Below are 25,077 nucleotides of genomic sequence, written 5' to 3'. Positions count from 1 at the left end.
ATGACAAGAAGAATCCCTAAAAATCTGAGACACTGGAGCTGCTGACCTAGGAGCAGACACAGATGGAGGTGGGGGGACCCATTGGGCAGGCAGGGTTGTCTGGGTGTCCCCAAATTGTGCCCACTACCCTCCCTCACCCTCACACTGCGTTCATGCCAAGAAAGGTTCGTTCTGTGTAGCACAGGTACCACACTTGTGTGTGAGTTAATTTAATCAAGTCTCTCTTCCCCTAAGTCCCAAGAGATGGGAGCAGTGGGAGGTTGAAAGATGCCAAAGGAAAAGTATATCATACTTTTGTTGGCTCCTTCCTGAAAGAGCGGAGCTGTTTCCTCCTCTTCCTCTCGCCAGTCTCAGCACTGCATCTTTGCCTCCTTTAAAGATCCAGAAATCAAGTTTAAGATGTCTTGACCCTGGGTCAGTTACTCATATCAAATAGGCGTCTGTGGTCTTACGTGAGACTCGTGTCGCAAATCTACTTGGTACAAATGGCTGTCTTCCAGATGTGAATACACCCTATTGGAAAATAAAGACTACCTTTCTATAGTAAATTAACCTGGTTATTTGACCAATCAGAATATTATCATTTTTTTCTTATCCCACTAGATCAATATATGTATGTGTCTGTCTCCCTGACAATTTAATTCTGTTTGCTAGTTTATGCCACTGAATTAGTCTTACACAGTGACAACTAATCTTAAAGAAAATAGAGACTGCAAATAGAAATATGTCTTCTTTTCAGAAATTTGAGAAAGGATGGTATTTAACTTAGAGCCTATGTGTTCCTACACTTTGGGGTTTATTTGACAAACCCATGATATTTCTGTAAATCTTAGATTATGTGAATCTCTTTGATTCAGATGAGGCCTCCCATTTCTCCTTCCTCTGGGTACTGCCTGCCTTTTTGCGGGTGGCATTGCTCAAAGGTACTATGGTGGGAAGAAAAGTGAAAGAAGACTCTGACAGTTCACTTCAGTGATAACTGGTAAACGGCTACTAGTGGGGGAGGACGTTCTGTTTCCCCTGAGATGGGCGTTGTCACAGTAATATCTTGCTAACCTTGAGTTTCCAGGAGACCAAATGTATGTGGCTTAAGTCAATAGCCATCACTTCCACGTTTCCTGGGCCAGTCCATTTCCACACTTCCCTACCCTGTAGGTTCCTTCCGTGTGTAGGGATTCGTGTGTGGATTTCATGCTGTCCACACAAGTCAGTGGCCATTCAAGCATCAGTCATTGTCTGTGTTTGCTTAGCTCTGTATGGAACTACAGAAACAACTATAACTACAGAAACAACTGGTAGTTATTGAACGCTCTGAGGAACCTGGCAATGTGCTTTGTGTGGATTTCTCATTTAACAATTTATAGCAGCCCTGTGGTGGTTTTACCTTTAATCAGGACGTGGAAACTGAGGCACATTGAGATGATGTCTGTGACTTGTTCAGGCGTACTGTTAGTAAGGAGATGTGAACCCAGCATTCTGTCGCTGCATCCATTGTCTTTCCCAGCCTACTCTGCACCGCCTGGCACCTCGTGCTCTGGTTGTCTTCTTTCCCTAAACATACCCCAAGCTGCAGGCCTCCTCCTTCCAGAAGTCTAAGAAAGAAATAAAAGAAATTGCTGGAAGATTTCATTCAATTAATTTAAAAAACAAAACCATTTTCCCTTAAAAGAAGGTGGTGGCAGGGAGTCCCCTGGTGGCCTAGTGGTTAGGATTCTGGGCTTTCACTGCCATGGCCTGGGTTCAGTCCCTGGTTGGGGAACTGAGATCCCGCAAGCCGTGCGGCACGGCCAAAAAAAGAGAAGGTGGTGGCATTTCCAGTGAGGGAGCAGGTTAGAAGAATCAGTGTGTATTGTAGCTGGTTACTAAGGGAACACTATTCTGATCGAATAAAGTCAATCCCAGGAGTTCGTACAACCCGACAACAGCCAGCAGCTTGCTGCTTCCCTTTTTACGTTTTGCCAGGAAAGGGAAGAGCAAACCAGGAAGATTGACGGGGCCACGCCCCAGAGGAAGCCAGTCCCCTCGGGGAGGGAGGGGTTTCTGGGTCAGTTGCAAGCACCTTCAGGCCCCAGATGAGTTTGGGGGAGCACCCCCCCTGGGAAGCTGTTTTTCTCAGGAGATTCTTGAAAATCCTATTCTCTTAGGCTAGTGAAGGCTGGAAACATTAAGCAGTAATGGATACAGTTGAAATTTAGAAAGTGAGATTTTAAAAAAGGTACCTTGGTATATTTTAGACTTCCTAAATTGTATCCTCAGTTCAACGGGCAAATATCCAAATGTCTGTTGTGTTGAGGTCTATGGTCAATCCTGAAAAATGTCATTTTCTTAAGATACTGCTCATCATGGGTATTTTAATAGTTTATATTAAAATATTATTTATTTTTATGGAGGAAAGGGAAAGGGTCGATTTTGGGGTCAGGTCTAGTGCTCTGCTTTTGACTGACTCTAGGTAGGGAAAACTTTTTTTAGTCATGTTACTTTTAAGCAATCAGTATTATAAGTTATTGTGTTTGGGAGTTTCTGAAGGGTTGGTCCTGAAAAACATCAATGCACTAAGTGCTGGTGACTCTCTCAGTCACCATTTAGATGTTTGTTTTTCTAAACTTTCAGTGAGTGTGGAAGGTATGATGATCAAGTGAGAGGTTACATGGAAACTCCCAGAAGCTGCCCAGATGTTGATGTTAACTTCACATGGACTGAAGCTGGCTTTTTATTAGCCAGCTTCTAACCTCTTGCATCTCTGAGCTTTTTTTTTTTGGTTGCACTGGGTCTTAGTTGTGGCAGGCGGGCTCCTTAGTTGTGGCATGCGTGTGGGATCTAGTTCCCTGATGAGGGATTGAACACGGACCCCCTGCATTGGGAGCGAGGAGTCTTATCCACTGCACCACCAGCAAAGTCCCTAACCTGTAACTAATAGACATCTGAGGACTGCAAAGAGGGTCATGCACTGAGCCAGGTTTAAAGAAACTTGCTTTTCTTACTGCCCATGCCTCCACATACTAGAAAATGGTTTTTATGAGAAGGTCATAATACAGGATGGGAGAGTTCGTGCATTGTAAGTGGTGGGAGGAATATAGGTTTTGGTCGCTATCAGACCTGGACTCCCAACTCCCAGCTCCCGGCTTTCTAGAGTAAGGCAAATCACTTAACTTCTCTAATGCTAGTTTCCTTATCCGTAAAAAGAAATTATAGTATCTGTTTCTTGGTGGTGGTGGGACTTCATCGAGATCCTGGAAGTAAATCACCAAGCGTAATACGTGACCTGTGGAATTTGCTTAGCAAATACAAGCCTTTATTATTATTTACATCTTCCTGCTTGATCTTTATGGCGGCCCGCCGCGGGATGGCGAGTATGGGTAGTCAGATCCCAATTTGCGAATAAGTGCATCAAATCTTCAAAAAATAACATGCCTGGGGAGTAGTGGAATTGGGGCTTGAGCTCAGGCTCCCTGACTATGGATCATGCTTACGTGGATTCATCAGTGCTGCGTCCACAAATTACAAGAGTCGTGGCGTTGCCTCCATAGACTGTGGCTGCTAACGGCCCCTCTGACATGGTGACTGGAACCTGTACCAGTAGTCGTCCAACCCCTGTTTCTCTTTAGCTTGCGAAGTACTGTCTTCTCTACTTTTTCCTTTTGGTTTCCCTCATTAGTGAATTACGTATATTATATTGGAAGAGTGTTAGCCAGTAGTTCTCAGACTTGGGTGTTAGGACCCCAATCTTAAAAAATGTTTGAGAACGCCAAAGAGTTTGTGTTTATGTGAACTGTTTCTATCCATGTTTACTATCTTAGAATTTAGAACTGAGGAATTTTTTAATGTATTAATTCATTTTGTTGCAATACGTTGTTTTAGTTGAAGTAGACAAAAAATTACAGTCTCATACAGGTCTATATATTGGGAAGAGAGAAAAGTACTTTCAGAGCCTTTTCAGGTAATTATCAATAATTTTCTTTGGTACTATGTCAAAACGTGATGGTGGTTCCTTAAAAGTTAGTAGCAATACGAATCTGAAACCATATAAATTAACTTTAAGGATTTGGAAACTGTCAAGCTCATGGTGACAGAGGTTTTCCAAAATTTTAACTTTTCTCCGAAAGCTCCAGTTTTATCATTAGCAACAAATACTGTCACTTGTTCACCTTGTAGTGACGAGTAATTCATTTGCAAGAAAATGTTCGCCAAATACCCAGGTCTCAGTACCACAGTTGTCAGTCACGCTTCCAAGGAAACAAGTGGAGGAAACAAGTGGCGTTCCAGTAGAAAACTAACAAAACCAGCCCGTCCAGATTGCAACTTGAAAAACTGCATGCATGTGTTTTCTCAAGATAACCATCGTATTTTGGTATGCCTTGGAAGTTCTTTACTTCCTATGCATCGTATTTCATCAAAGAGAATATTAAGAAGATATACTCAAGGGTTGATAGGTAATAAAATCAATCATTTCTGCTGTTTCATGGTGGACATTCTTAAATGAAAATAGCCTTTTATTTTATTTTTGTACTGCAAGAGCATGACCATGAGGAATAGAGTGACTACACTTTGTGGCAATACCTTGCATCACACTAAGGCACCAGCAGTTTTACCTTCATTATTTTTGCACTATCAGTGCAAGTGTCAGGACAGTGAAAAGGTCAGATAAAACTTCTTAGTATTATTATGGAAATGCTTTCGACCTTGGGGACTTGAGAACCACTGGCATCAGAAATCAAAGGCTTTGTTATGTCCTTTGACATAAGGACTGAGTGACATAAGGTTAACTTCGCCTAACTTATAAGCATGAACTTCCTCCCTGGGAGAATGGGGGAAAAGTACCTCCCTTCCTACCCTGTTGCTTATTTGAGAATCAGATCCTGTGACCCATGTGAGAAACCTTGTAAACTGCAAATTCCTTGAGTCACGCACGCACAGTGGATTGTTACCATATTAGTAAACTACATTAATGTTAATACTACTGTGGCATTAATGGCCACTGTAGGGACTTTATTTATGTATTTTTTTCTGATTATAAAATGAAACACCAGCCTAGTTGGGAAATTTTAGAATTCAAAGAGAAAATTGCAGGTTCTCTTTTACATCCTTCTTACCCTGAGAGAGCCTTCATTGATATTTCGGGTTTGTCTTCCTGGTCCTCTTTCTCTGCACTTTTCCCCTCACATAGATGAAATCACATGTCCTAAGCAACTTTGTGTTTCTGTGGATTTCACTTAGTGTCAGCATTAGAGCATATGCACTTTTCCTGGTTGGGACAAAGTAATTCACTAGAAGTTCGAGAGAATGTGACTTTCCAAAGAACCCCCTCTGATAGAGCCCTCATCCCTGGCAGTTCAACCTCATCCCTTCCCTGTTGGGAGAGCCAGTGCTGAGATAGCTGCTTGCTGTCAGCACCTGGGAATCCAGGTACTGGGGCAGGAATAGGATCGGGGACTTGCCGGTCCGGTGGGAACTACCCAAGTACATACAGGAAGGTCTTTTGTCTCTTTCTTTCGTGTTGTTTCTACCACTGTGGGCTTCTGACGTCTTAAAGTAAAAACAAGAAGTTCCATAAAACAGTGACTTATAACAAGATAACTTTGCCATTTATGTATTTTTCTGATTTAAGTCTAAATCATCCAGAATTACAGAGATAGAGAACAGGGGTTGGAGGCAGGGTCAAGGGTGTTAACTATAAAGGAAGAACCCAAGGGAGATCCTTTGTGTTGACGGAACAGTTCTCTGTCTTGACTGTGGTGTAGCTGTACCATATCTATACATGTGGTAAAACGTCATAGAAATATACACAGAGACGTACCAAAAAATAAGTGCATGCAAAAATCGGTGAAATTCAAGTAAGGCCTGGAGCCTGGTTGATCATCTTGTACCAGTGTTGATTTCTGGGTTTTGATAATGTGGTTTATAGCACACGTAACATATTACTCCTGAGAGAAGTGGGTTGATGGGTACAAGGAACCTCTCTGTACTATTTCTGCAACTTTTTGTGAGTCTATAATTTTTTTTAAATGATAAGGTTAATAAAAATAAATTATCAGATTCTAGTCAGGGAGAGAAAGTTGGAAAAAGTCTTTAATAATGTAGCTATTGTTATATAACAGTTTCAGAATATAACAAATGCACAGACCAAAAACCAAACTCTCACCTCTACTATTCCTTTAGACCACTTCCTACTTCCTTTTAACTGTTGCAGGTTTTCTAAACCAGTCTTTCTCTGTCTTTTGAATTTTTACCTCTAGTTAAAGACCTCTGTGTGGTCACTATTCTCAAAAGGTGATGAGCTGTTTCCTCCCAGAAGTGAATCCGTTCATCATGTTTGAATATGTCTGGGGAATGCTGCCTTTTAGTGGTGAGAGGCCAGAGAAATGTGGGCGTGATCTGTTTTGCTGATGTTTTTAATATGTTTGTGGCGAGGTTTTAAGCGTGTGGGCTTTTCTGTGAAGTATCTTTTGTAGGTTTAGTTCATAATCTGCTTAGTAGATAGTAGCATTTAAAAAAAAATTATTAGAAATATTTCTTTAGTTGATTTACCAGTCTCTCTGGACTCGTCCTTCCTCCAGTTCAAAGATGCCTTCGTAATCAGTCAGCTCCAGACACAGCAAATGATTTGTTGTTGCTGGCGCATCGGCTGTTTCTTGCTTCCGTGCCATTATACATTTTGGTTCCTTCTACTTACAAGTGCCCTTTAGTTAATGTATTAATGATTAAGGCTTTCTTGTAAGAAAAAAAAAAAGAAGAAAAACAGGATGATCTTGAATTTTAGCTGTTTCTAAATATTTTTATTTTTCATTTGATTAAATATATAGTACCAAAATTATGTTGTCTTTTTTTTTTTTTTTTCTTTTTTGTTAACTATTACAAGGAAAGCAGTAAAGCCATTACTTGCTAAACAGTGCTGGGTCTGCTCCACACCCCAGTGTCAGGCCATCATCCTGTGATCCTGACGAAGAAGTTAGGGAGTCAGCAGAGCATTGCATCCGTTTAATTATCAAACCACAACAATGGGACGGGAAAGGAGTAGATTGAAATAGATTCTCAGTGGGCAGAGGAAAACCATTTAAACCGTGCCCTAAGAGCCTCAATGTAGCAGCAGTTTTAGAAATACATGTAAAAGCTCTTTTGAAATAGTAGGTGCCCGGGAGGATTCCAGTCCAGCCAGGACTCTCTGTGCCTCTGCTTCCTTCTCTTCCCTAGGCCTTCGGACAATTCTGTAGCTTGCATAAGAGCCTGCACCTCCTTCAGCAGTTAGAGGGCAGATATTGCTTCAGAGCTGTTGCAGCAAAGCCGAGATTTCTCCAGCTGCGTAGCATTTCCTGTTTGCAGTCTCTGACTGCAGGGTATTGTGGTTTGAGTTAAGGATTTTTTTTTTAATTAATTTTTAATTTTTCTTCTTTTTTTCCCCTTCAAATGAGAATGGTTGGAAATGTGCAGATTGGATCTAGGTTTGTAGCAAACAGATTACTTCTCAGGTTCTTCTTTGAAACATGGCAAAGTGCTGAAAGCCTGGGTCTCCTCAGTAGTAAATTGGTAGCCCCTGGGTGCTCTGGATTATGTAATACATTTTTAAAACCCCATTATTTTGCACAATGGTGATCCGTAATTGGAAGGTTTAACCTTTTGATCTGCCAACCATCCCCTTATGTCCTGACGTGCTTCATTGCCAATTAGTATTGTAGGACATTTCATGAAATGAGATCTGTCCATATGAATGGGAGGATGGGTAAGATGGAGGAGGGTTTTTCTTTTTCCTTTCTATTGTAAAAGTTGTATGTGTTTACTGTAAAAATTTCAGAAATTTTAAATAAGAAAATAAAGATCATTACATAATTCTAACTTCTGTGAATACTAATATTATAGTTTGTCCTTGGAAACAGTTTCATAGATTTATACACAGAGATACTGATAATTTATACACTAACACACACACATTGTGTGTGTGTGTGTGTTGTGTGTGTGTGTATAACATCCAACTCCACAGCCTCTTATCCAGAACCCTTGGGGTTAGATGTTTTTCAAAATTCAGAATTTTATAGATTCCAGAAGGTTGACAGGGTGCATATGCCATATATTATGCAATGCCCCCTAGTGACTTCTCAGGTGAACAGTTACATGAAGTGGGATAAGTGAGGAGTCCCACCTCAATTCAAGTCCAGGCTAACCACCAAGTGAATTCAGGTCAGGTCAGGTTTTGCTACCAAATCAGTTTTGTTTTTTTAAACAAGCTTGTGTTTTACATATATTTTGCAGACTTGTTTTTATTTATTTATTTTAACATCTTTATTGGAGTATAATTGCTTTACAATGGTGTGTTAGTTTCTGCTTTATAACAAAGTGAATCAGTTATACATATACATATATCCCCATATCTCTTCCCTCTTGCATCTCCCTCCCTCCCACCCTCCCTATCCCACTCCTCTAGGTGGTCACAAAGCACCGAGCTGATCTCCCTGTGCTATGCGGCTGCTTCCCACTAGCTATCTATTTTACATTTGGTAGTGTATATATGCATGGCTTAGTTATTTTATAACTGGAAGTTTGTATCTTTAACCCCCTTCACCCATTTTGCCCACCCCCTATCCACAAGCTCTGGCAACCACCAATATCTTCTCCATATCTATGAGTTTGCTGGTTTTAATTTTTTTACATTCCACATATAAGTGGGATCATATGGTATTTGTCTTTCTCTGTCTGACTTATCTCACTTAGCATAATGCCTTCAAGGTCTACCCATGTTGTTGCAAATGGCAAGACTTCCTTTTTTGTGTGCTGAATAATATTCCACTATCTGTCTCTCTATCTACCACATTTTCTTTATCCATTGATCCACTGATGGACACTTAGGTTGCTTCCATGTCTTGGCTATTGTATATAATTCTGCAATGAACATGGGCATGCATATATCTTTTCCAGTTAGTGGTTTTTGTTTTTTTTTTTTAACATCTCTATTGGAGTATAATTGCTTTACATGCAGACTTGTTTTTAAAGCTTGTTAGCTCTCCATGACCATACAAATAAAACTGCAGAATCACTTTAACAGGCTACATAGTATAACTAAACCATAATTCCCTGTATAGGATTTGAATTGTACATTCATTAGTACAGGTGTACCTTGTCTTAAATACATTCAATATACAGAAATCCTGGTATCCCCAGGCCAAATTTTGACATGTTTTGTTTTTCCTTTCCTTTTTTCTTCTTTTAAGGATTTACATTAAACGTGTTTTAAATAGGAAGTTCAAATAATGCATTTGAAATAGGATTGATTTTCATCTTGTGAGTTTTACTTGCAGTGAATAACACTTTTCATTTAAAATGTGTGTGATTGTGGTTATGTGGCTGTCAGGTGTTAACTCCACTTGAAACAGACTCACAGAACAGCATTTTGATGCTTGAAAGACTTAACGTTTTTAGAGCTGTGGATCTGTGAGAGAAGACGGAAGGAAAAGGAGGGAGAGAAGAAAGAGGAAAGGGGGAGAAAGAAATTAGCGCTTGTTGGAGGAGGGAGTCTCACTAGCCAGAGGAGAGGACTAAGTGTGGAGGAGGGAGTCTCTGGTTGGTGCCGGCTGCTTTAGGATGCCCCTAAGAGTTGCTTATCAGCATCTCTTTTAAACAAAAATGGATCTGATCCTATCCTCAGAGCCTTCAGGCAGGTAAAGTTTTCATTATTTTTATGGTTAACGTTTACTATACAAATAGTAATGACAACGAGTGTTTTGTGCTGTGCCTGCTACATGCCGGGCACTGTTTTAATCGCTTTGCATGTTGTATTAGCTAGGATAGGCGAGGATGTGCTGCAGTAATAAATTAACCCCCGCATCTCCACGGCTTAACATAGTAAAGGTTTATTTCCTCCTCGTGTCCCGTGTCTGCTGAGGGGGTCTGCTCTGTAGTAACAGTGATTCAGAGACCGAGGCAGAGGGAGGCTCCTGTGTCTCAGCAAGGTTTGCTGTGCAGAGGACGAGAGAAACTGTAGAATCAGATGAAGACGTGTCGCAGCTTTCCCTGATAGATTAGTTCTTTGGTTTAAACTGTGTTCCTGGCCCCGCTTGCAGGGGCCCAGGAGGTGGACGGGAACAAATGGAGTATTTGGTGAGCAGTACTGTTTCTGCCTTATCTATATATAGCCTCCTTCACTGCTCACATCAGCCCTACCAGGTAGCAGCCATAATTATCCCTGTTCAGCAGCTGAGAAAATCGAGTCACAGAGCGCTCAGTGGATACTGGAGCCAGCATGCAAACCCAGGCAGTTCACTCCACAGTCCGTGCTCTCAAGCAGTGCCCTGGACTGCCTGCCTCTCAAAGGATATGGACCTCCTTTTATGGGTATAACATAAAGTTTACTTTTAACTTATTTAAGTAAAAAGTATTGATTTAAAGAACGGCAAGTGGGACTTCCCTGGTGGCGCAGTGGTTAAGAATCCACCTGCCAATGCAGGGGACATGGGTTCAATTACCTGGTCCGGGAAGATCCCACATGCCACGGAGCAGCTAAGCCCATGCGCCACAACTACTGAGCCCATGAACCACAACTACTAGAGGAGCCACCACAATGAGAAGCCCGTGCACCTCAACGAAGAGTAGCCCCCGCTCGCTGCAACTAGAGAAAGCCTGCACGCAGCAACAAAGACCCAACGCAGCCATAGACAGATAGATACATAGATAGATAGATACATAGATAGAAGTCCATAAATATATTTTAAAAACTTAGAACAAAAATAAAGAACGGCAAGCAAAACAGTGGCACGAATATTGCAAGAGTAAGGCAAGCACTGTTTTGAGATAATCAACAGCCCAGAAGCCCCCAGAGCTCCTTCTCCAGGCCCACATCTGGAGGTACTTTGTGAAAAGCAAATGCAGGTATTTTCCTTGGCTCAGAGAATTCTGCCAAACTCAGCCTCACTCTCACTCCTTTGCCCCTTTCCACTCTTGATTTCCTGTTGCCATCCCAGGCAAGGCCTCTTCTCTGGATTCTGCCTTTCCACCTACCTGCTTCACATTACATGCTGTGTCTTGAACTGATTTGATTCCTCTGCAGAATGTTGCCTCTGATCTCTCCTCACCTCCACTTTCTGTAGCCTCAGACAAGGCCACTCCCTCCAGCCTAGACTCGTGGGCAGAGGTACTACAGCCCAGCCAGCCTTCTCCTGGGCTGATTGACCTCAGCCAGTGCCGGAGAGCACGGATGAGTGAGGGAGTGTGGCTGGGTTTCAGGCTCCACGTGCACCTGCCAGGTGGGTGCTTTGAGCCGTGTGTACCCCGTGCACCTGTGGTCAGTTGTCAGGCTGCACCCGGTGCGTCCGCTCCCTCTTGCCTGGGAGTGGGCGCATCGGAGTGTGAAACACCTTTCCCTAAGTTTTCCTTGAAACACGAATCCCATGCCTTGTTCTTTGACAAGAGTTCTGGATTGAGAAGCACTACGTAATACCCTTGGGGATTTACAGTGCACATTTGTATATCGAAGGCTTAGAGACATCCTGCAATGAAAGAGACCTGTCCAATTCAGTGCTTTCCTAACTTACTTAACCAGAGACTTTCCTGTTGTATAAGAAACATTAACTTCCCATGAACCTACTTTGAGAAATGCTCATTTAGATGTTTTGCTGGATCAGGGGATCCATTTCATCTGTTGTATTTATTTGTTTTAATTTTCTTTTCCATTTCACATCAACTCTTCTAGAATTTATTTCTTACTTACATTTCAGTATATGATTTCTGAGTATATTAAGCCTCTTTATTTATACTTTGCCTCTCTATTTTAGACGATACCCCTGCCTGTGGTACCTTCAGGTTTAAACCTGAAGAAATGGCCTACTGATTCCATCTGGAGCTAGTAGCTTACTATATCTTCTACAAAAAGTGAATGGCCCTTTTATTGACTTATTGCCTAGCCATGTTAAGAAATTGGAAGTTCAGAGAGCTGGTGGACATAGCATGACTTTGAAGTTAGTTACAACTGAGTTCAGATCTCTGTTCTACTATTTCCCAAGCTAGGTCACCAGAGGCAGATTCATTCATTCACTCCCTCCCTCATTTATTCATCCAGAAAGCAAGGATACCGAGAAAGCCTTCCCAGAAGAGAGACCCTTGACCTGAGCCACAAATAATTAATAGATATTTTGTGAAACTACTCTCCTGGGCTTGCAGAGGCTCTTTTCTTTAAATAGAAACATTACACAACATCAGGCATTGGTTGATACACCTGATATTTAGAGAGTGAGGTGAAATCAATATTTCAGTATTTTTAAAAAGAAAGAAAATAAAAGACTTTCTAAAATTGTGGCCTTGACTCCGCCAGGATTTACTAAGTATCTGCTTTGTTCCAGGCTCTGTGCTAAAGCTTGACTGTCGCCTTCTGTTTAAGAGATTGCTTATACAGAGTATTCTAATAGTTTATGCTAAGGCGCTACTTCATTCTATAGGGAAAGATGGGCGTGGGTATAGGACCAGATTTTTAAAACGTCCTGCTTTTTCTTTCCCTCAAGTAGAGAAAACTTTGATTTGGTTTCCTAGCAGCATCACAGGCTTAATATGTAAGAAGATTCTCTTCTGCAGCAGTGGTCTTGAAATACATCAGCTGATGACGAATATCACAGCCACCAGTTAGATAAATTCTTTGGATTCTAAAATACTCAATGAGGATCAAGTGAAGTGAGTTTTAAAACATAGGAGATATGGACCAAGCAGACAGAGTAGGGCAGTCCAGGCAAAGGGAGCAGCAGATGCCTGTTTTCTTTTATTATCAGTTACACGAAGACAGTAAATGTCTACTATGAGGCATTATGATGTTCTTCCAGTACATGGTGAGCCCTGTGTGCTTGTACATGTTTATTTTGTTAGATTTTTAAATTGTGTTAATAAGGTTCTTCCTAAGTAAAAGTTTTTTGTTGTAAAACATGTACCGTAACGTGTGATAAAGATGTTCGGTAAAGGCAAGGAAAATGTGATTTGATGTCACTTTCATTATGGTTTTGTTCTAGTTTAAACATAGTAGATTATAGATGACATGCATGGAAATGAAATTAAAGGTCTGAAAGTTGATCATGAACTGATTAATCATTTCAAGCACAATAAAGAAACCCTTAGGGTCGGGCTGACTCTTTCAAACCAAGGCGTATGTAGGCATTTTTCTTTTGCTTTCTCATTTATCTTGGGCTTATAAATCTTAGCTACCCACCCACCCCCATTCTTACAATTATCCTCAGATGAAATCAGGTGCTGCACATAATGCAAAGGAAAATTGTGTTTTCATTTGCACTCTTGATGTATGAGATGATGTTAAATCTAACCCATCATTTACTTAAATTGAATTAGACAAAATATAATTGCATTACTTTATGTTAAGGAATTGTCATATTCCCTGACACTCCTACACATACCCAATTTTCTCTGTAAAACTTCCCGTAAAACTGTACTTTCCACTTAAATTCAGTCTTGCCAGTTCCCGATGCCTTTAGCATAAAGTGGGAACTCGGTTCCCCCTTTTCCTTAGTTCGTTCCCAGATCTCCCAGAGCAGTCACTCACCTCTGTTCTTTCTTCATAGGAATTATGCCTTAGACCGTAGGCAAGTGATTTCCACTCCCTGACTGTAGGTCTTTCTTCTCTGACGAAACTTTGGTTTTTCTTCTCCTCTGAACAGCTAAGGCTGCAGGGCCCAAACTTGACCTTGCATCCATCTTCCTTAGAAAGCGTGTTTAAACAGAGGTTGTTGGATCCCATCAGTAGAGTCTGATTAATGAGATTTGAGATTTTGTTTCGAAGAAGTTTCCGCCTGGTCTGACACTGTTGCTCTGAGGACCACACTAGTCAGGGTTGTCACTCTGGGCAGGCAGCTCGAGTTCCCTGGCGTCATAGAGAAGCTGTAACTTTTTTCATCCACATTCACTGCCTAATAATTATTTTTACTTTTATACACACCATCTGCTTTTTATCTTATAATAATAAATAACTTGAATGAGAAATAAGCTGCTGGTTGATTATATCGCCCTCTTGTGTTTCTGTGTCATATTTCTTTTTAATGACTTTCTGGAGACTTCCCTGGTGGCACAGTGGTTAAGAATCCGCCTGCCAACGCAGGGGACACGGATTCAAGCCCTGGTCTGGGAGGATCCCACATGCCGCAGAGCAACTAAGCCTGTGCGCCACAACTGCTGAGACTGCATGCCACAACTACAGAAGCCTGTGCTCTGCAACAAGAGAAACCACCACAATGAGAAGCCCGTGCACCTCAACGAAGAGTAGCCCCTGCTCACCGCAACTAGAGAAAGCCCGCGTGCAGCAACAAAGACCGAACACAGCCAAAAATAAATAAATTAATTAATTTTAAAAATAACTTTCTGAATGTAAAAATAATACCACTTCCTTGTTAAAACTTAGAAAGTACAGGGACAAAAGACTAAAATAAAAATCACCAATCACCGAGATTAAAAATAGCTGTGTGTGGATTGGTTCAAGATGGCGGAGTAGAAGGACGTGCGCTCACTCCCTCTTGTGAGAGCACCGGAATCACAGCTAACTGTTGAACAGTCATCGACAGGAAGACACTGGAACTCACCAAAAGATACCCCACATCCAGAGACAAAGGAGAAGCCACAGTGAGACGGTAGGAGGGGTGCAATCACAACAAAATGAAATCCCATAACTGCTGGGTGGGTGACTCACAAACTGGAGAACACTTATACCACAGAAGTCCACCCACCGGAGTGAAGCTTCTGAGCCCCACGTCAGGTTTCCTAACCTGGGAGTCCGGCAACAGGAGGAGGAATTCCTAGAGAATCAGACATTGAAGGCTAGTGGGATTTGATTGCAGGACTTTGACAGGACTGGGGGAAATAGAGACTCCACTCTTGGAGGGCACACATAAAGTAGCGTGTACCTCGGGACCCAGGGGAAGGAGCAGTGACCCCAGGGGAGACTGAACCAGACCTACCTGCTAGTGTTGGAGGGTCTCCTGCAGAGGCGGGGGGTGGCTGTGTCTCACTGCGAGGACAAGGACACTGGCAGCAGAAGTTACGGGAAGTGCTCCTTGGTGTGGGCCCTCCCAGAGTCTGCCATTAGCCCCACCAAAGAGCCCAGGTAGGCTCCAGTGTTGGGTTGCCTCTGGCCAAACACCCAACAGGGAGGGAACTCAGCCCCACCCATCAGCAGTCAAGCAGATTAAAGTTTTACTGACTCTGCCCACCAGAGCAACAGCCAACTCTACCCACCACCAGTCCCTCCCATCAGGAAACTTATACAAGCCTCTTAGATAGCCTCATCCACCAGAGGGTAGACAGCAGAAGCAAGAAGAACTACAATCCTGCAGCCTGTGGAACAAAAACCACATTCACAGAAACAAGACAAGATGAAAAGGCAGAGGGTTATGTACCAGATGAAGGAACAAGATAAAACCCAGAAAAACAACTAAATGAAGTGGAGATAGGCAACCTTCCAGAAAAAGAATTCAGAATAATGATAGTGAAGATGATCTAGGACCTCGGAAAAAGAATCGAGGCAAAGATCGAGAAGCTGCAAGAGATGTTTAACAAAGATCTAGAAGAATTAAAGAACAGAGATGAATAATACAATAACTGAAATGAAAAATCCACTAGAAGGAATCAATAGCAGAATAACTGAGACAGAAGAACCAGATAAGTGACTTGGAGAATGGTGGAATTCACTGCTGTGGAACAGAATAAAGAAAAAAGAATGAAAAGAAATGAAGACAGCCCAAGAGACCTCTGGGACAACATTAAACACAACAACATTCGCATTATAGGGGTCCCAGAAGGAGAAGAGAGAGAGAAAGGACCTGAGAAAATACTTGAAGAGATTACAGTTGAAAACTTCCCTAACATGGGAGAGGAAATAGCCACCCAAGTCCAGGAAGCGCAGAGAGTCCCATACAGGATAAACCCAAGGAGAAACATGCCGAGACACATAGTAATCAAATTGGCAAAAATTAAAGACAAAGAAAAATTATTGAAAGCAGCAAGGGAAAAACAACAAATAACATACAAGGGAACTCCCATAAGGTTAACAGCTGATTTCTCAGCAGAAACTCTACAAGCCAGAAGGAGTGGCAGGACATATTTAAAGTGATGAAAGGGAAGAACCTACAACCAAGATTACTCTACCCAGCACGGATCTCATTCAGATTCGATGGAGAAATCAGAAGCTTTACAGACAAGCAAAAGCTAAGAGAATTCAGCACCACCAAACCAGCTCTACAACAAATGCTAAAGGAACTTCTCTAAGTGGGAAACACAAGAGAAGAAAAGGACCTACAACAACAAACCCAAAACAATAAAGAAAATGGTAATAGGAACATACATATCGATAATTACCTTAAACATGAATGGATTAAATGATCCAACCAAAAGACACAGGCTCGCTGAATGGATACAAAAACAAGACCCATATATATGCTGTCTACAAGAGACCCACTTCAGACCTAGGGACACATACAGACTGAAAGTGAGGGGATGGAAAAAGATATTCCATGCAAATGGAAATCAAAAGCTGGAGTAGCAATACTCATATCAGATAAAATAGACTTTAAAATAAAGAATGTTACAAGAGACAAGGAAAGACACTACAAAATGATCAAGGGATCAATCCAAGAAGAAGATACAACAATTATAAATATATATGCACCCAACATAGGAGCATCTCAGTACATAAGGGAACTGCTAACAGCTATAAAAGAGGAAATCGACAGTAACACAGTAGTAGTGGGGTACCTTAACACCTCACTTACACCAATGGACAGATCACACAAACAGAAAATTAATAAGGAAACACAAGCTTTAAATGACACAACAGACCAGATAGATTTAACTGATATTGATAGGACATTCCATCCCAAAACAGCAGATTACACTTTCTTCTCAAGTGCGCACAGAACATTCTCCAGGATAGATCACATCTTGGGTCACAAATCAAGCCTCAGTAAATTTAAGAAAACTGAAATCATATAAAGCATCTTTTCTGACCACAACGCTATGAGATTAGAAATCAATTACAGGGGAAAAAACGTAAAAAACACAAACACATGGAGGCTAAACAATACGTTACTAAATAACCAAGAGGTCACTGAAGAAATCAAAGAGGAAATCAAAAAATGCCCAGAGACAAATGACAATGAAAACACGATGATCCAAAACCTATGGGATGCAGCAAAAGCAGTTCTAAGAGGGAAGTCTATAGCAATACAGTCATACCTGAAGAAACAACAAACATCTCAAACAACCTAACCTTACACCTAAAGGAACTAGAGAAAGAAGAACAAACAAAACCCAAAGTTAGTAGGAGGAAAGAAATCATAAAGATCAGAGCAGAAATAAATAAAATAGAAACAAAGAAGACAATAGCAAAGATCAATAAAACTGAAAGCTGGTTCTTTGAGCAGATAAACAAAATTGATAAACCATTAGCCAGACTCATCAAGAAAAAGAGGGAGAGGACTCAATAAAATTAGAAATGAAAAAGGAGAAGTTACAACAGACACCACAGAAATACAAAGCATTCTAAGAGACTACTACAAGCAACTCTATGCCAATAAAATGGACAACCTGGAAGAAATGGACAAATTCTTGGAAAGGTATAACCTTCCAACACTGAACCAGGAAGAATTAGAAACTATGAACAGACAAATCACAAGTAATGAAATTGAAACTGTGATTAAAAATATTCCAGCAAACAAAAGTCCAGGCCCAGATGGCTTCACAGGTGAATTGTATCAAACATTTAGAAAAGAGCTAACACCCATCCTTCTCAAACTCTTCCAAAAAATTGCAGAGGAAGGAACACTCACAAACTCATTCTATGAGGCCACCATCACCCTGATACCAAAACCAGACAAAGATACTACAAAAAAAGATTACAGACCAATATGACTGACGAATGTAGATGCAAAAATCCTCAACAAAATACTAGCAAACAGAATCCAACAACACACTGAAAGGATCATGCACCATGATCAAGGGGAATTTATCCCAGGGATGCAAGGATTCTTCAATATATGCAAATCAATCAATGTGATACACCATATTAACAAATTGAAGAATAAAAACCATATGATCATCTCAATAGATGCAGGAAAAGCTTTTGACAAAATTCAACACCCATTTCTGATAAAAACTCTCCAGAAAGTGGGCATAGAGGGAACTTAACCTCAACATAATAAAGGCCATATATGACAAACCAACAGCAAACATCATTCTCAAAGGTGAAAAACTGAAAGCATTTCCTCTAAGATCAGGAACAAGACAAGGATGTCCACTCTCACCACTATTATTCAACATAGTTTTGGAAGTCCTAGCCACAGCAATCAGAGAAGAAAAAGAAATAAAAGGAATACAAATTGGAGAAGAAGTAAAACTGTCCCTGTTTGCAGGTGACATGATACTATACATACAGAATCCTAAGGATGCCACCAGAAAACTACTAGAGCTAATCAATGATTTTGGTAAAGTTGCATGATACAAAATTGATGCATAGAAATATCTTGCATTCCTATACACTAATGTTGAAAAATCTGAAAGAGAAATTAACACTCCCATTTACCATTGCAACAAAAAGAATAAAACACCTAGGGAGACAAAAGACCTGTATGCAGAAAAATCTGTATAGAGACACAAAAGACCCCAAACAGCCAAAGCAATCTTGAGGTTAGAAAACGGAGCTGGAGGAATTGGACTCCCTGACTTCAGACTATACTACAAAGCTACCGTAATTAAGACTATGGCACTGGCACAAAAACAGAAATAGAGATCAATGGAACAGGATAGAAAGCCCAGAGATAAATCCACACACCTATGGTCAGCTAATCTATGACAAAGGAGGCAAGGATATACAATGGAGAAAAGACAGTCTCTTCAATAAGTGGTGCTGGGAAAACTGGACAGCTACCTGTAAAAGAATGAAGTGAGAACACTCCCTAACACCATACACAAAAATAAACTCAAAATGGATTAGAGAACTAAATGTAAGACCAGGAACTATAAAACTCTTAGAGGAAAACACAGGAAGAACACTCTTTGACATAAATCACAGCAAAATCTTTTTTGATCCACCTCCTAGAGTAATGGAAATAAAAGCAAAAATAAATAAATGCAACCTAATGAAACTTAAAAGCTTTTGCAAAGCAAAGGAAACTACAAAGAAGACGAAAAGACAACCCTCAGAATGAGAGAAAATATTTGCAAACGAATCAATGGACAAAGGATTAATCTCCAAAATATATAAGCAGCTCATGCAGCTCAACATTTAAAAAAAAAAAACCCAATCCAAAAATGGGCAGAAGACCTAAATAGACATTTCTCCAAAGAAGGCATACAGATGGCCAAGAAGCACATGAAAAGCTGCTCAGCATCACTAATTATTAGAGAAATGCAAATCAAAACTACAATGAGGTATCACCTCACACCAGTTAGAATGGGCATCATCAGAAAATCTACAAACAACAAATGCTGGAGAGGGCGTGGAGAAAAGGGAACCCTCTTGCACTGTTGGTGGGAATGTAAATTGATACAGCCACTATGGAGAACAGTATTGGAGGTTCCTTAAAGAAGTAAAAATAGAATTACCATATGACCCAGCAATCCCACTACTGGGCATATACCCAGAGAAAACCATAATTCAAAAAGACACATGCACCCCAATGTTCATTGCAGCACTATTTACAATAGCCAGGTCATGGAAGCAACCTAAATGCCCATCGACAGATGAATGGATAAAGAAGTTGTGGTACATATATACAATGGAATATTACTCAACCATAAAAAGGAGTGGAATTGAGTCATTTGTAGAGACATGGATGGATCTAGAGACTGTCATGCAGAGTGAAGTAAGTCAGAAAGAGAAAAACAAATATCGTATATTAATGCATATATGTGGAACCTAGAAAAATGGTACAGATGAACCGGTTTGCGGGGCAGAAATTGACACACAGATGTAGAGAACAAGTGTATGGACAGCAAGGGGGGAAAGCAGCGGGGGTTGGGGGTGGTGGTGGGATGAATTGGGAGACTGGGATTGACATGTATACACTAATATGGATAAAATAGATAACTAATAAGAACCTGCTGTATAAAAAAATAAAATTAAAAAAAAATAATCACCAGTCACCTTGCAATCTGTTGTTAAGGGGTTGGGATCTATCTATCTATCTATCTTCTAACCTTTCTTTCTATTTATACATACATACTGTTTTCCTGTGTGTAATTTTTGTCATACAATATTTAAACAATACTGGGTTCGTACTGTAGTGCTATTTTGTAACCCGATTTTTCATTTATTTATATACTTTGAAAATGTTTTCCCGTTTCGTAAAATATTGTAGCTTGAGAACCTTTGTTTCATTGGACGCATACAGCCCCCTAAAGCAGAGCTGCCCGGGCTGGAGCGGGGTCAGGAGCTTGGAGCCTCTCCCCTATTACCAGCTGCAGCCCCCTCAAAGAGCGGCCTGCAGAATCCGGAGGCGCTACCTGTAACATCATTCTAACCCCTGTGTAGAAAGCTCACCATTTGCACCATAATTTATGTACCCACTCTCCTATTTTGACCATTTCCATTGTTTTCATTTTTTCACTGTTTAGAATAATTGTTGAAAGCATCTCTGGTATCTCTGCACATGCTGTGATCAGCATGAATCCAGTTCATAATATTTTCACTTCCCTTCCTTCGCTATTGTTTGAGTCAGTCAGGAAATGCGGAGAAACTGCCAGCAGCCCAAGGCACCCTGGTAGTCCTGTCAGTCCTTGCTCGGGTCAGATTCTGAAGCTCATTTTCTTGAGAGATTGCAGACTTTTTCAAGAGGCTGTATTGCGCCAGAAGTTTTATAGTGGATATCATGGAGTGTACAAAAAAGTTTAGAGTGTTGATAGGAATTATGAATTGACCCTTCTAACTCTTCAGCATTACTGCAGAATTGTTTGTTATCGTTTTATTACTTGGTTGGAGGGAGGACCAGGGCTGTCCTTCAGCTCATGGGGCAGTTGAAGCCTCTACTGTAGCTGTTACACCCGCTTGGTCTGGATTTTTTTCTGCTGTGTTCGGTTGTATCTCAGGAGCTCATTTTAAACTATAGGAGGATTGTAACTAGAAGCTATTTTAGAGACCTCATGGCTCTCTCATTTTGTCAGCGGCAGGAGCGAGAAGTGATGGACCTGAACTTACACAGCCAGCTGGAGGCAGGTCAGGTCCAGAGCACCCTTTCTTCCCCAGCTGTCAGACAGCCTCGCAGCTGCTTGAAGGAGGGTGTCCTTGGTCTGTCACCCAACCATATCCCATCCCTCTCCTAAGTCCACCCCCCCACCTCCCCACCCTTCCATTCTGATGCTGAGCACACCAGGAAGATCAGAACTGGTTCAGATGCTGTAACACTTCTGAGTCTCAGAACAGCTTGCCTGCTTTGAAGGGGAACTCATTTCTTCATCCATTTACTCAATCAACAAGCATTTTACTCAGTGTATATCGTGTCTATACCGCACTAGGGGGTTGATATAACACAGTGGTGGACAAAACAGTCACAGCCCCTGCCCTCGAGAAGCTTTGCTCGCGACAGCGGAGAAACAAGTGACTCTGAAATGCAGACTCTTGAAAGCGAGCCTGTTCTGCCTGGTTGAGAGTAATGGGAGATTAGGGAGAAGTGATCAATCTAGAGCTAGAACGGTCAAGACCTCACTGAGGAAGTGGCATGGAGACTGGAAGGAGCTTTGCCAGTAGCCAGAGGACGAGTGGTCCAGACAGAGAGCACAGCACGTGCCAGCAAGAGAGAACTTGATGGGTTGAGAAGCCGAGGAGGCCTGGCGTGGTTGAAGGGTAGTGGGAATGGGTGGAGGGGCTTAAGACAGGTTGTGCTGGGGTTAGACCTATACTGGGAGGTTGGATTTGAATCCAGTTCGATGGGAAGTGGTTGATGTGTTTTAAGCAGGAAAGTGATATGATCTGGTAAATCACTTTAAAACATCAGTCTAACAGCGTGACACAGCACATGAGACTGGCCTTTGGAGTTAGTAAAAACCTTAATTAGTAACCTGACCATCTGCCTTACTTACTGTTTGACCTTGGGCAAGTTGCTTAACCTCTCTGAGCCTGTTTCCTCAATTGGGTGAGACTAAGACCCATCTTACAGAGTTGTTTCAAGCAATAACTTTAGATAACATGTTAAACACAGTACTGTCTGTCATTTTAATAACTATTCAGACTGCCTAGGTTAGAACATGGTGTAATGGGATGCATTATCGTACAGTTTATAGAATGAGGCAGGGAAACAACTACGAAATTTCCAGTGGAGAGAGTGGTGCGATGTGAAGGACTTTTGGGAGTCTCCCCACCTCCACCTCCCCAGCCTCAAAAGACCTATTTCAGTATCTGAAATGCTATCATGTTTTTTCCACCACTACTGCTGAGCCTTTCAAGTGTAAAGAATTCTAAGAAAATAAACCGAGTCACACTTTATTAAGAGTCTGTTGTTGTACATGCATTGCAGGCCGTATCTGTATGTCACACAGCCCCTTGGCAGCATATGGAGTGGCCTTGAATGACTTGCCCAAGCACACCCTAGCTGAGTGCATGTCACCTGCTTGACCATGTGAGCACGGGGCACTCTGGCATCTGTGAAGGGTACACTTACAAAGCCCTTAACAGTGGATGAGGTGGTATCATTAACTCTCATCCCTCCACTTCTGAGCAGTATTCTTTGTTTCCCCTTAATGCATATGCAACCAAATAAAATAAAGCTTAGCTTAATAGGTCAGTAATAGCTTATAAATAACTGTTCATTCATATGTATAGTATATTGTAGTTTTCAAAGCATTCCGACATCTGTAAGAAGATGGTGCTGTAAGCAGTTCATTGCCTTTAGTGTCAGACCTGGTTTGTGCTTTGACGCCTCCACTTAATAGTGTGTTTGAACACACCTTGCAGGGTTACCAGGAGCAGCCAATGAAGCAGGCAACCCTGTGTGTCTGCAGTGAAGTGGGAGCTTCGTTGGTGTCCCCTCACATCGGCGTGGGCTAGTTGAGGAAGGTGCCAGGACTCCCATTTTTAAATCAGGAAGCCAAGTCAGCAAGTCAGACGGTTCTCCCAGAGTCACAGGCCAGGAGTGATGTGTGGCCTCACGCCTCTCGGCTCCCACCAAAAACTCTTTTCTCCAGATCTTAATGCCCTGGAAAACGGCCTGATGACAAGGCACCACTGTAAAATAGCCTCAAGGTGGTGAGTAACTCTCTAGGGCATGAAGGAGTTAACACGCCAGACAGAATACCTCATTTATACCAGGGAATCTCAGCAGAACTGCTGGAAACTGGCTCTCGACTTTAATTGGATTTTCCAACGTGTTGAGCAAGTCAGCCGATTGGCATTCGCCTTACTTTCGGAGGAACTGTTTCCCTCTGCAGAGGGGAAGGAGAGAGAGGGGGAGCCAGTGGGCATTGGAGAGAGGCGGTCAGAACTAGTGCAGGGTGACAGAGCAAGCAGGTTACGTCCTCGTTAATGGATACAGTCACCTGTGCACGTAGGTGTTAGGGGCGGGCGCGTATGGGGGTGCCGTTTGCAGAGCTGTGCTGCTCTCTCCGGCTCTCACACAGGGAAGGACGGCGGCGGTGCTGGCGGGTCACTGCCCCCCGAGGCCCACACCGGCCAGCCAGAAGCTGCCCTGCAGCGTGGCGACCCGCAACTGCTTCTTGGCTCCTGTGTTGGAATCGGGTCAATTAGTGAACAAGGCAGATGAGCTGCCTCCCCTTAAGGAACATACCTTCTAGAAAAGAAAGACAGGTGACAAATCAGTAAACAGGTAACGAGACCATTTCATTTTGTAGCAAAGCTATATAGGGGTGAAGAAAAAATAAGGGCATAGGTGTGTGCGTGTTTATATACACAGGAAAATTGTTCCTGAAGTCATTTCCAATGGCTGGAATTACAGGGCCAGTTTGTATAATGTCTGGTAGTGTTTAAGCAGTTGTAAGGAATAAATGGTTATTTTTATCAAAACCAATATTAATTACAGTTTATTTGCTTAAACAAGTCATTTTTGCATCGTTATGCAGAACGGTAGACCTCAGCCACCTCCTGTCTGGTTTATCCCAGATTTTTTGGTGGGCTTGATGTATATGCTCCTAGGGGAAATTCCCACCCCCCCTTTTTAATACTTATTTATTTGGCTGCGTCGGGTCTTAGTTGCGGCATGCGGGATCTAGGTCTAGTGACCAGGGATCGAACCCAGGTCCCCTGCATTGGGAGTGTGGAGTCTTAGCCACTGGACCACCAGGGAAGTCCCAGGGAAATTTCCCTTTTGTGAGGAAGGAAACGAGCAGCAGTTTGTTTGGAAAGCAGTGTCTTTACCCAACTATACATCATTCCTGAAATGGTCTTTAATGTGTTGTGTGCTTAATAAAATGCAAAAGATATACTTTTTAAAACATGCCCTCTAACCTTGTGTCATCTTGAATCACATAAAGAACTTACATTAATTTAACTTTATTGATAAAGGAAATGGATTGAGAGTAAATGAGAGTGGAGTAATCAATAGGACTTCGGTAAAGTAAATGGGAAATAATTATATAATAGAATTGAAAGGCTCCTTTTAAAAATCTGAGGATTCTGAAGGTGATACGGGCTGTCTGTCCACTAATATTATTATTGTGTTATGTTGTTACGTTGGCTGCATTGCCCACGGGATATTATTGTGTTATGTTGTTACGTTGGCTACATTGCCCACGGGATGCTTTTGTTACACATCTGTTTGCAATGAACAGTTTGCTCAGGTCATGAAAAGGATTCCTGAAAGAGCCGGAAAATTTAAAACAAACAAACAGGAAAATGACAGAATCCTACACCTGTGAAGCCTTGTGACCCATCCCTGTCACAGAGCAACACCTTAAAATACCTGAGAGAGTAGGTGTTCTTCTTAGTTGGGATGGCCAAGGAAGGACATTTAGTTTTGCCCAAATATGTCCTAAAAGTTTCCTCCTCTTGAGATTGCTCTGTTCTCTCTGACTTCTTTCAGTATCTTTATAATAACAGTTACTATTCACTTAACACAATCTCCTTTGCCGGTTTTTATAGATTAACCTACCTTTTCACCGGGAAATAAGTTAGGA

At 41.6% G+C, this 25,077-nt stretch overlaps 1 protein-coding gene across 2 annotated transcripts in view; it reads left to right on the top strand.

Moving 5' to 3' along the window:
• The window catches only part of ASAP1 (ArfGAP with SH3 domain, ankyrin repeat and PH domain 1), a 350,516-nt gene that overhangs the window by 228,018 nt on the left and 97,421 nt on the right, over positions 1–25,077 (top strand). The gene's annotated exons all lie outside the window — the stretch shown is intronic.

This window comes from Eschrichtius robustus, chromosome 17 (assembly GCF_028021215.1).
Source record: "Eschrichtius robustus isolate mEscRob2 chromosome 17, mEscRob2.pri, whole genome shotgun sequence".
Classification (NCBI taxonomy): domain Eukaryota; kingdom Metazoa; phylum Chordata; class Mammalia; order Artiodactyla; family Eschrichtiidae; genus Eschrichtius; species Eschrichtius robustus.
This window is presented reverse-complemented; position numbering and strand designations above follow the sequence as displayed.